Below are 12474 nucleotides of genomic sequence, written 5' to 3' on the forward strand. Positions count from 1 at the left end.
TTAGCTAGGTTTCAGGTTTGATGGGTTTCAGGTTTAATAGGTTTTGGGATTGGTGGTTATGCGTTTCGATGGGATTCGTGTAGCTGTGGAGATTGACGTGGGTTGTGGCGAGGTCATACGTGGTGGTCTGATGAGATTCTTGCAGTGGTGGAGATCGGTGAGTTGCTGTTAGTTGTGGTTGATCTATGGGTTTGCTAAGTCGTAGTTGAATGAGCATGCTTTCTGTAAGAGAGAGAAGTGAGAATATTTTTATATTATTTTTATTTTACTTTATATTATTTTAATGTATAGTATGGTAAAATGAAAGTTTGGATGTTAGGTGTGTTGTAAAATGGTATGGTATGGTATAAATGATAAAGTAGTTTTTGAGATGGTAAAATAGATTTTTTTGTAGATTCCGGATGTGAATGCTCTAAGAGAGCTTAGGAATGATTGTCAGATTGTATTAGATTTTCCAAGAGATTGTATTCATTTTTCTCAAAATGATTTCAAATTACTTTTAGTTATAACTAGGTAATTGTATTAAATATAATTTTTATGTTAATTGTGTAACAAAAAACTAAGGGGAAAAATTAACGAATGCCCTAAGGGCATTTGTTAATGAACCATTTTAGGAAAATTTTTATAGGAAAAGAAGAAAAACAATTAATATTTTAACAGCTTTTTCAATTTCTCTTAAAATTGCTATAAAAACTTTCCTAAAATAGTTTATTAATAATTGTCTTAAAGATACCTGTTAGCTTTAATGTAAGGATCAAAAAATCTAGCGGCTCAAGCCCACTTAGGATGATAGTGAGTTGTACAGTTCAACCTTAGCCCAAATCAATAAAATTTGTAAGAAAGAGGAACGAACAACAAGAGAGGACACTGCTCGAGGATGAAAATAAAGAAGAAAAAGCTAATGTTATAGAATAGATGGGCATATATCCCTCCACAAGCTTGCCCGAGGAGCAAGGATGTCAATACCGTACCGGAGGCCGTACCGGTTTGGCTACCGGTACGATATATTTCGGATTCCGGTCAATACCGGTGTACCGTTTCGGGTTTACCGCTATTTTTTATATTTATAAATATAAATATATATATATATATATATATATGTATGTATGTATGTGTTTGTGTATATATATATTATAATAAATATAAAAGTTTACCATAAAACATTTCCTCAATTTAGAACTAGTTATTCATGGTTTTAGACTTTAGTATCAATTAAAAGGGAAAAAAAATAAAAAAATAAAATAGAAAGCTTAAAAGTTACCATTGCATACTAAGAAAACAAATAATACTAATAAGTTAATACAAATAAGTTACCATTTTGTCCTAACAAAAATTCAAAAATTACAAAACTTAAAAAAAAAAAAAAAAAAAAAAAAAAAAAAAAACTTTTTTCTGTACCGGCCGGTATTGCCCGAAATTGGCCGGTACGCTCGGTACGAGGCCGGTACGGCCGGTATTTTTTCCGGTACGAAACAGGGGGGTCGAGTGTATCGGATTGCTGGCCGGTATGGTATATTCCGGCCGGTACGGCCGGTACGGTACGGTATTGACATCCATGCCGAGGAGGCTAAAATTATACAAAAAGTTGCACTGTTCACTCTCTTCTCTTAATACTCTTCTTATTTCTTTTTGACACTTCTCTCCATCCCTTTTTCTGTAAACCCTTCCTTTCTTATATACTTCTCCTTTCTTCTCATCTCAACCATTCATCCCTACCTAACTAGCTTTCTCTATTGACACTTGTCTCTTTCTACCTCTGAAGAAGGTGGTGGAACGAGTTTACTTAGTTGTGACTTACACTGTTCAAGTCACTTTCTTATCAATGTAGCTAATAAAGCTGTTACCCACCATTTAATGCAGAGGTGACAGGCTACTCCAAAATATAAATTTCCCCTATGACTACTAACTCTCTCTCTCTCGGAATGCCTTAGAGTACCTTGACTCATCTATTCCTTTCCTCCGGCGGCTTTCCTCCTCGGGCTCATGGACTGTGACATCCCCACAATTATACTGCAACTCTTTAGATCCATCATCGATCCTCAGGCACCCACAGTTAACATTACCCAAAAACTAAAAGCTACTTTATTTTATAAAAAATAAAATAAAATAAAAAACTAAAAAAAAACTAAAAGTTACATTATTTGCACAAAAAAAAAAAAAAAAAAAAAAAACACTAAAACAAAAGGCAAAATTATTTAAACAAAACCCAAACACACACACCTAGTTAGTTGAGTGACTTGAGTCAAGTTTGGTGGACATGTGTGAGTGTTGGCAGGCAATCAGTCATGTGACCTTTGTGTCCAGATCTGTCGTTTTGACAAAACATTAACAAATTTTGATGAGAAATGCATAAATAAGGATCTCAATATGCTAGTTTCTATACTTTGTAATTACACTCATACTTATAGAAAGAACTAGTGTTCATCACAAAACAAAAATAAAAAAGAACTAGTGTTTATAAAATAGGTAAAAGCACCACATACAAATGGGTAAAACTATGTAAATTTTGCCCATTTTAAAAAAGATAAGGTGTGAACATGATACACTTTTGAAAAAAAAATAATAATAAGCATATAGTAAGGGGGAGCTAAAGGATGTACCTAGTCAAGTGATAGTGCTTGTCAAGCCGTATTGATCTAGGATGTGAGGTTCATATGCCTGATTTCTTGTATAGCCATAGCCACCTCTGAAACCTTTTTTTTTTTAATTTTTTTTATAACTTTTTCACTGGCTTTTTTCACACACGACATGCAAGTTTTATCACATATGGTACATTGCACAGCTAATGTGACTTTGATAAACTATTGGTTGCATGGCATCTTTATTCTTCAGGGGCGGCTCTACCCTTTGTTCAGGGGTCCAAATCAACCCCATGACTTACCAAAAAAAAAAAAATTTTATATATATTTATAATATTTTTTTTGTTAGTTTACTATTTTAATTTATTCTTAAAAATATTTTTACACACCCTAACTTAAATCTTATGCACCCTTACTACAAGTATTTCCAACTCTAAAAGTACGAGTAAGTGTTTGTAAACTGTAAGTGTCACTCTTTATTATAAATTTATATTATATGTGTGTGAATGTGTCTAATATTAATTATGTGCATTACTTTTTGTTGTAATGTTATTTGTGTGAATAATGATGTGTTTGGATATTTGTGTGTACAGTATAAATGTAATATAACTTTACATAATTTAAGGAAATAGAGAGGGTTTATTACATGTGTGTGTATTGTTATCATGTTATAATAACTTTTTGTTATAAAGTCAGAAAAATTTAAGAAGAAAAATTGTATAGTTAGTAATTGTTCAAGCATTTAATTGGTTAAGTAGACACGTAGTGTATTATTTTATGTATGAATGAGTGTGGTTGTGTGCGCCAATAATTAATACAGAGCCAATGAGTTAAGTTTATTCATTTAGTTTAAAATATTTTTATAAAAACAATGACAAATTAATATATAATTAACAACTGCATAAAAATAAAAAATGTTAGACAAATTTAACAAAATAAAACGGTCATAGTTACCCACATTGGTAATAAATACTAATAATGAACTATCATGTAACAATTCAAAATTTGAAAACTTGTAGAAGGAAATTTTAAAATTTCATTTTTTTTTTTTTTGTCAATAACTTGATATATTCAAGTTCTATTTTTATTAAAAAAAATTAATTTAAGTTTTTTAATAACCCCCTTAAACAAAATTCCTAGAACTGCCACTGTTATTCTTAATAGGCTTTGTGCATCAATTCTGCAAGTTCTGCTTGAATGAATTATATTTCTGCATTATTTTATCGACTTTTGACATTCCTTCAGTTGATTAAACTCGTTCCTATGATCACTTGATCAATTCTCGAACAATGAATTAAAACAATCTTCGACCATGCCTTGAGCCTTAATTTTATAGATAAATGGTCAACTGCCATGACTGATTCTTTATAGGAGCGCTTGAAATGATTTGTTTTAATCGAATGCTCTCGTCAATGTTGATTAGCCCTTTTGCTCGTTGAATTACTAAGAACAAAGTTTCTACAATCCAATAGTGACTTATCATAGCTAACGGATGCTCTTCACCAAATTTGGTCAACACGTAACCTAATCTGAATGCGACTACGTCTCAATATTGACTAAGGTGTGGCAAAATCTGACGCGATTCGTGAACACAACATGATAAGAAGTTAGTAAGTTATGGGTTGAAGTTTAATGAATTCGTGTCATATTTGGGTTGACACAACTAACTTGTTTAATAAACATGTCATGTTCGTGTCCAACCACAGATCCCATTTGACTTGTTTGACTAAATTTCATTTTTTTCAAGCCCCATGGTCACCTCTCGCACTCATACCTCAAACTCACCTAACCTCACTTTATTTTCTTAGCCACCATTACCCTTATGCCACTACAATTCCAAGCTACCTTTGCCCTCGTTTGTCAATTCTCACTATCACTTAAAACCTTAGTTGACGTCGTCCTTTACTTTCATCTCTAAAATTTTTGCCACCATCGCATCATTGTTGTTGTCCTTTATCTATTTTCCTTAAATTGATTGCTAGGATTTAGCATTAGCTATTGAGATTTAATTTGTTTGACAAGTTTTGATTAATTATTTGTAATATTGAGATATGCTTTATTTTTTAATGATTATTTGTTATGTAGTTACTATATTAGTTTTGAATTTTTTATTAAAAAAATCTATTGCTTGATTTTTCATAATTTAGATCAATTGAATTAAAACTATATATATATATATATATAATTTTTTTTTTCACTTTGATAAAATAAGATAAGCATGTTAACATGACTGACCTATTTAATAAAGATGTGGTATTAGAGTTGAAGAATTTTGACCCATTTAATAAACATAGTTAGTGTCAACTCATATAGTCGAATACTTATGAATTGACACGACACGAATCCAACACGCGAACATGAATATATGGTCACCCCTATACTAAGTGCCTTCACTAAAATGCCAAAAAGATGATAAAATACTGCCTAAAGAATCGTGGCCCTACACTGAGAAGCTATTTTCAAGTAAGGAGGCGTTTTGTAATGTTGTTCTAGTAACATTGTTTGTATTTTTTTAAAAATACATGTGGGTGAAAAGTGCGTGAAAATAGGTGTAATGTTGTTTAAACAATAAAAACCATTATTTAAAATACTTTACCAAACACCCTTTCTCCCAGGATCTTTGACTCTCTCTCAATCAATCAAACAATTATGGGAATTTCTTTGAACTCTCAATGTTCTTGATCAATCATTGATTGGTCAAACTCAATTTGACTGATGTTCAACCATTCGATAGTCAAGAAATTTAAGTAAACTACATTAGTTTCCCAGTCATTTTATGCATTTTTTTTTTCTTTCACATCTTTTGATTCTCTCTTGACACTTTTTGCTCAGTTGTTCAAGATTGCCCTTGAGGTATTTTAATTCATCAAAATTCTTCATCTTTATGATTGGAAAGTCATCTCTTCATTGTTCATCAAAAAAAAAAAAAAAAAAAAAAGTCATCTCTTCATTTTCATAAATTCTTAATACTCTACATGCATTAAATCTAAGGTTTTTAGATTATGATTGTTCATGTTCTTATATCATTTGAAAAAAAATATGATGATAGATCTTTTTTAGTAGCAATTTCCACAATACTATTCAGCTTAAAAAGCCAGTTTATTTTACTATTCAATTTATTTTTACTATTATTCATGGATCCCACTGTACTTTTTAATACTATTCATAGGTCCCAATGTACTATTTTAGCTAACTTATACTTTTATTTATAGAACTTTTAGTAAAAAGTTTTTAGGATCCTAAATAGACTCTAAAATTCAAATTTTAACATTCTATATTGATGAAAACTTTTGTTCTTTTAACTGAAACTAAGTGATTGATTTAATTAACCACTTCTATTGGAGCTACAAAATTAAAACCAACTACATCGACCTAGGGTAGCATAACAACTATCAAGAGCAATATATCTTCGGGCTATGACTAAGAACTCAATGTTGCACAACTCCGGTACACAAAAGATGTATATAGTATATTTTTATTTTTTTCAATATTACCCTTTAAGTAGTAAAGTTGTTCCAAAAATATATAGACTGAGCTAGAACTTAGAGAAATAGGTTGATTTGGTTTTTGTCTTGTAAAGCATGCAATTCCTCTAGCCCTCTCATTCAAGGTTTTAGTCCCTTTTGTGCATATTGCATGTAAGGATCTTGTTTTGTTTTGGTTTTTTTTTTCTATGTTTTTTTTTTTTCCGTTGTGTTGGACTGTTTTCCCTTTCCTTTGTGGTTTTTTCTTCCCCTGTGGCTTTGATTTTTTCTTTTTCTTTTTTTATGTGGCTTCTTTTTTCTAATTCAATTCATGTATCAACTATATGTTTATTAATTTATTATTATTACCTGTTGTAATCATCATTGGTATGTCATTTACTCATTTATTATTATATTTTTCTCCACTTTGTTTTTTGTCCATGTAAACTTAAGTATTCAAATTTTCCGTTTCTAGTTTTGAGGAATCGTTTCATTCTCTTTCTTTGCCTCGTATATTTTACCAACCTATTATGTTGTTCTTTGTTTATATAAAAGTAATGCTATAATTATCTTGTTTTATTACATTAAGCTTACAAATGGATGTGTCACAAATCATAAAGAGACAATTCAAATATTCAATTATGAGGATGTTGAAACCCACCAATTAGACTCATTGCCACATAAGTTTGTAAGTTTTATGTAATAAAAGTTGTAGTACCTTTATCATTTTCCTTCTTCTATTCTATCCATTTTGCTTTTTTTTGGATTTGATTATTCTCCTTTTGTGTCATATAACATTGGATTTTTGGGGATTTCTTCATTAATGGTGTTCAATCAAAATTAGGTAGGATTAGATATCTAATTTTCCTCTTGATCATCAATGAGAATTCTGCATTGAAACATGAAATTTATTTCTAGAAAGGTTTTAACTCGCATGCAAGTTAGTTCACTAGAAACCATGAAATGCAGCTCAGTCTCTAACTGGCATGTTGATTTAACATATTTTTCTATCGTTAAAAATGGTTGACATACAAAGTTTCATGTGCCAATTTCAAACCAACCATTGAAATTACTCTTTCAAAATTTACCTATTGAGATGGGAGATAACCTAGATTTTTCAGAACATGCATCTGATATTGCTCAGGCCATATCCATGTCTTACAATTTTGCTTCAAATACTTCGTACATCCTATCAATGTTGTGTTTATATTTTATGTGGATTTAGGTAATAATGCTTTCATTGTTCCTCACAAGATGCTAATGGACTGGCAAAAAAGTAACATCTTATGTTGATAACTCTTTGAAAATTTGTACTAGGATAGAAGAATTGACTTGTTTAGTTTATGTAAGATGTATTTTCTGAAGTTGTACAGAAAAATAAGAATTGAGTATTAAACTATCTTATATCTTTGGATAGAAAGTTTGTCAAACATATGGCATACATCGATTATGCTTGCCAAATAATATTCTTTGGCTAAATTTTTTAGTGTCCTATGGTTATTTGAAAAGGACAAAATATTTATAAATATATAGAATCCTAAACATATTCATAACATATAAGCAACAATATTTATTTTTGGCAAACTTTATTTCCATACCAAATTTTGGTTCTTAAACATCACAATTTTTTAAATGTTCGATCCAACATTATAATGAGTGGTGCTGAGAAAACTGAATTTGAATTGGACTTTTCCACTTCAAGTATTATCTATCTTGAAAATATTTTTACACATATATGCAACAGTAACAAGTACAAACACAATAAAATTTGCTTTCAATTTCCTATAGATCTCCTAAATCATAAAACTTCTTTTCAAATAAGAAGATCATTCTTCAAATCTTATATTGAACATATATTTAGACATAAATACAATTAGAATAATGAAAATATAACTACGATAGAAATTATTTTAACGTTTTCATTTGAAATGAAACTTCATTATTTTAATTGAAATTAAACTCTTGATTTTAATTAAACAACTTTTGCAAGTGGTTGCAAAATCAGCACTTACAACACTTTAATTATTATAAAAGTGTTAACTATTAGTAATGTTGCCACATGAAAGTAATGTTGCAACTTCTAAATTATTGGCATAGCAATTGTAGCCCTGATGACTCTAAAATTGGACTGCATGATAGAACTTAGTGCTTTGAGAGGTTAAATGGCTATCAAAGATACATTTTTTGGTACAAGATAAAAGTATCTTTGATAGTCATTTAACCTCTCAAAGCACTAAGTTCTATCATGCAGTCCAATTTTAGAGTCATCAGGGCTACAATTGCAATGCCAATAATTTAGAAGTTGCAACATTACTTTCATGTCGCAACATTATATAATTTGGTTTGTTTATTAAATTATCTTATATTCTTAAATAGAAATTTGTTGCACATGATGCATACTTAAGTTACGCTTGAAAAAAAAAAACATTTAAGCAAATTTTTTTTTATGTATTTTAAGGTTAACAAGAAAGGAAAAAAAAGATTTAGAAACATGATAGTGGATGTTAAGAAGTATGTTATGAAAAATATTAATTCCATGCAAGTTGTTGGAGTTTTGAAATGTTGTCTTATTTATTATGTTATAAGAAAAGGTTTAATAATTAGGTAATTCCAATATTTTACAAGGAAAAAACCTTAAAGTTGGATTTATAAACATATAAAATCATAAACGTGCTCATAAACATATAAACTACAACAATTATTTTAGGAAAACTTTATTTCCATACCTAATTTTGTTTCATAAACATCACCCTTTCTTATTTGGTAGATAAAAAATTTATAAGGAATGAAATTTAGAAAAAAGAATTTGTAGTTGAAATTGGATTATTCCATTTAAAGTACCATCTTAAACAATATACAAGCAATAGTTGTTTGTATATATGTTTATGTTTATGTTTATATTTACATTTATTTTAATTTATTTAAATTACTAGTTTTGGTGTGATTTATTATATCAAACAAATAAAATAATTTGTTATGTTATATTTAATATTGAAATCTAAATAGAAAATATTGCAAATATTGATAATCTAAATTCAATAATAATGTTGATCATAATAAATTTTATATTAAGGATTACAAATCGTCAACTGTGTAGTGAGGAGTGTCAATGACTAAATAAGGATTACAAATCGTCTAATCTTGTAGATTAACCCAATACTAATCAATGAACCAACTAGAGATATAATAGTCAATAATTCTGGAATATCTTCATCAACTATTGGGGCAAGGTGGAAGAGAAACTTCAAGTCCAATATACTCGAGCTTTATTTGAACCAATGATAATGGTGTTATAGAGAGTTTATATTCTCTAATTACCATTAATAGCTCATGATAACGTGGATTATAAATCACTTGTTGGGTTAAACTAAACAAGAACAGTAAGAATCGAAAGATCATTGGCAAGATAATATTCTAGTGGATGTTAAGAAGTATGTTATGTAAAATATAAATTCCATGCAAGTTGTTGGAGTTTTGTAATGTTATATTATTTATTACGTTATAAGAAAAAGTTGAATAATTAGGTAATGCCAATATTTTACAAGGGAAAAAACCTTAAAGTTAGATTTATAAACATATAAAATCACATATGTGCTCATAAACATATAAACTACAACAATTATTTTAGGCAGACTTTATTTCCATACCTTATTTCGTTTCTTAAACATCTACCTTTTTCATATAGTAAATACAAAATTTATAAGGAATGAAATTTAGAAAAAGGAATTTATTGTTGAAATTGGATTATTCCATTTAAAGTACCATCTTAAACTCTTCTCAAAAAAAAAAAAAGTACCATCTTAAACATTTCACACGTATTAGCAACAATAACGAGTACAAATATAACATATTTTACCTTTGAATAAGAAGATGACTCATTCAAATATTATGTTGAACATATGTGTAAACATAAATACAACATGAGGACCAAATTGAAAGTATGACCAAAATATGGGGACAAAAAATTTAATTTCCCCAATATGTTATTAACGGGTTATAAATTTTATACCTGCATGCTCTATCTCCTTCTAATGGCTTAATGGTAGATTTAAAACTAAATGTGTCTCTTTGAATTGTTGGATCTCTTAATCCACATATTTTCCTCGTCACTGATGGAGGGAGTTGTGTGTGTTGATGAATGCAATATGTTGTGATGCATGTTGTAGCTTGCTTGACTTAGACAATTTAAGGGTCCGTTTGGATACAGCTTATTGTTGCTGAAACTGAAAATTGTTGCTGAAAACACTGTAGCAAAATAATTTTTAAATGTGTAAATAGTACCGTGGGACCCATTTTTAATATTTTTTATATGTGAACAGTAACAGCACAGTACGTGAACAGTACATTTACTGTTCATAATAGTGAAATTTGTCTCCCAAAGTCAACAAAAGCGGGCCAAAAAAAAAAAAAAAAAAAAAAAAAAGAGAAAACGCGAACTGGAAAACGCAGACGCAGCGAACGCGGAGCCCAAACGCTCACTAAGTGTTTGGATATATGTAATGCCTCATTTTAGTTAGTTCCCTCAAAATATCTGCAGCATCTAATTATTCTCAAATTTTAATAAGCTTCATAGCTACAAAAAGTTGGAATCTCCCAATTTAGTGATGAGAGGTTCTCTTTATAGAGGGGAATGGATTAGAGGGTTCAAATTTCTTTTATTTCCGTCCCTCTAAGTGTTTTTAAACTTTTTTTTTCTTAACGCATGTTTAAACTATGTTTGAGCTGAAAAGGTGTACCAAAACTCAAATTTGGCGACAATCATAGCATAGGTGCCGATTGGCACCCATGTCTTTGGACAAGGTGCAAATCTACACTTGTGTCTTGACTTTTGGTGGGTTTTGCTTGAATTTCTTATTTGTTTTAGGATAATTACAAAATTTTAAGCTATTTAAAGCCACTTAATAATTAAAATATTATTTTTAATGATTTTCAATTTCTAATTTTCAATTTCCCTCTTCTTTCAAGCAGGAGAAATTAAAAGTAAAATTTTTTTGTGACTCCTTAGTTTTAAATATTTAATGCATCCTTGACAACCACAAAAGCCTTTTAGGAGACAAGTATGTACCTAAGAAGTCAACGCGAGAGTTGGGATTCTAGGAATTGGGAATTGATGAAAGTCAAGATGTATCGTCAGCAACTATCTTCTCAAACATGAACATTGTAAAATTGGTTTATCTGATTCATCGGTGACACTTGAATGATAAAGTGAGTTTGAGATTTGTGAAATAGTACTGTCTGTTTGGATTGAGAAGAGGGATGAGGAGTAGCGTAGAGTAAAATAGATTTGGGCTAAAATTAGCCTATTTTTATCTAATTTTACTTTACTCTTTTCTACCCCCTTCTTTTCCTCTCAATCCTAATGGACTATTAAAATTACATAAAAATCACACCTTCTTCTTCATGTTGGTATATATCTTTTATAGCCATCTCTCTTTTTTCTCCCGAATTAAGCCTCAAAGCCCTCATTTCTCTAGTTAGTTTGATGCATGTCACCCGATTTGGTGACATCCAAGGTATAATTAGGCGGCTGAATTTTCTAACCTACTTCAAAGAGGGGGGAGCAATCCCATCACATTAAATGCAATGGGAGGTTGTTAGATACAATAAATATGGAGATAACTATTATTCTCTATGAGGGCGTTTCTTTCTAAATAAGGGATCCGATGATTCGCTCAATCTCGCTCCTCATATCGTTGAGGCATGGCCTGACCCCCTATAGATAGGCTTTTGAGAAACGGCTATTAAAATAACAGGAAGTGGCAAGGCTTAATGGATGAGGAAGAAAGATTGACCATTGATAGATCATTTATGAATACCTAGTACTTTTATTAGTTGTATAGGTCAAATTAAAAGTAGAGTAATCTCTATTATGCTATAATTTCATGTGCAGTGTCATCATGAATTCAACTTGCCCATGCTTTTCGTTTTCTATGTGCCAAGTGGCAAAAAAGATATATTAGGGTTCAGTCTTACTGGATTAAGAATATGTTTTCTTTGTTAAAGCACTACTTGCCTCACTATGTAGAATCTATATTTTCTTTATATTTAAATTCTACCAAGCTTTTAAACCTCAAAGCTAGAATCTGGCCTTAAAATTCACCTTTTTTGGTTAAGGTCGACCAGCACCAACCACCCCTTTTGGTGACAATTGAGAGTGTTTCCCACCTCCATCCCTTGGCTCAGAAGAATCCAAGAGAGAGAAAAAAGAGAGAGATAATGGTAAGAAAAGCAATTGACTTTTAGATTTCACAAGGTTGACATTTCACATATAAAAGATTTCATATCTTGAAAGCATCCAAAGCTTGGAAACACTCCTTCTTCAAAGATGGCTCTTCTTTCTCTCTCTCTCTCTCTCTCCTCTTAACATATATATAATTAATGGGCTTATGATGGGAGCTCAAGGGAGAGGAGTCAATGGCTACACAGACTCA

The sequence above is a fragment of the Quercus robur genome, chromosome 5 (assembly GCF_932294415.1).
Source record: "Quercus robur chromosome 5, dhQueRobu3.1, whole genome shotgun sequence".
Taxonomy (NCBI): Eukaryota; Viridiplantae; Streptophyta; class Magnoliopsida; order Fagales; family Fagaceae; genus Quercus; species Quercus robur.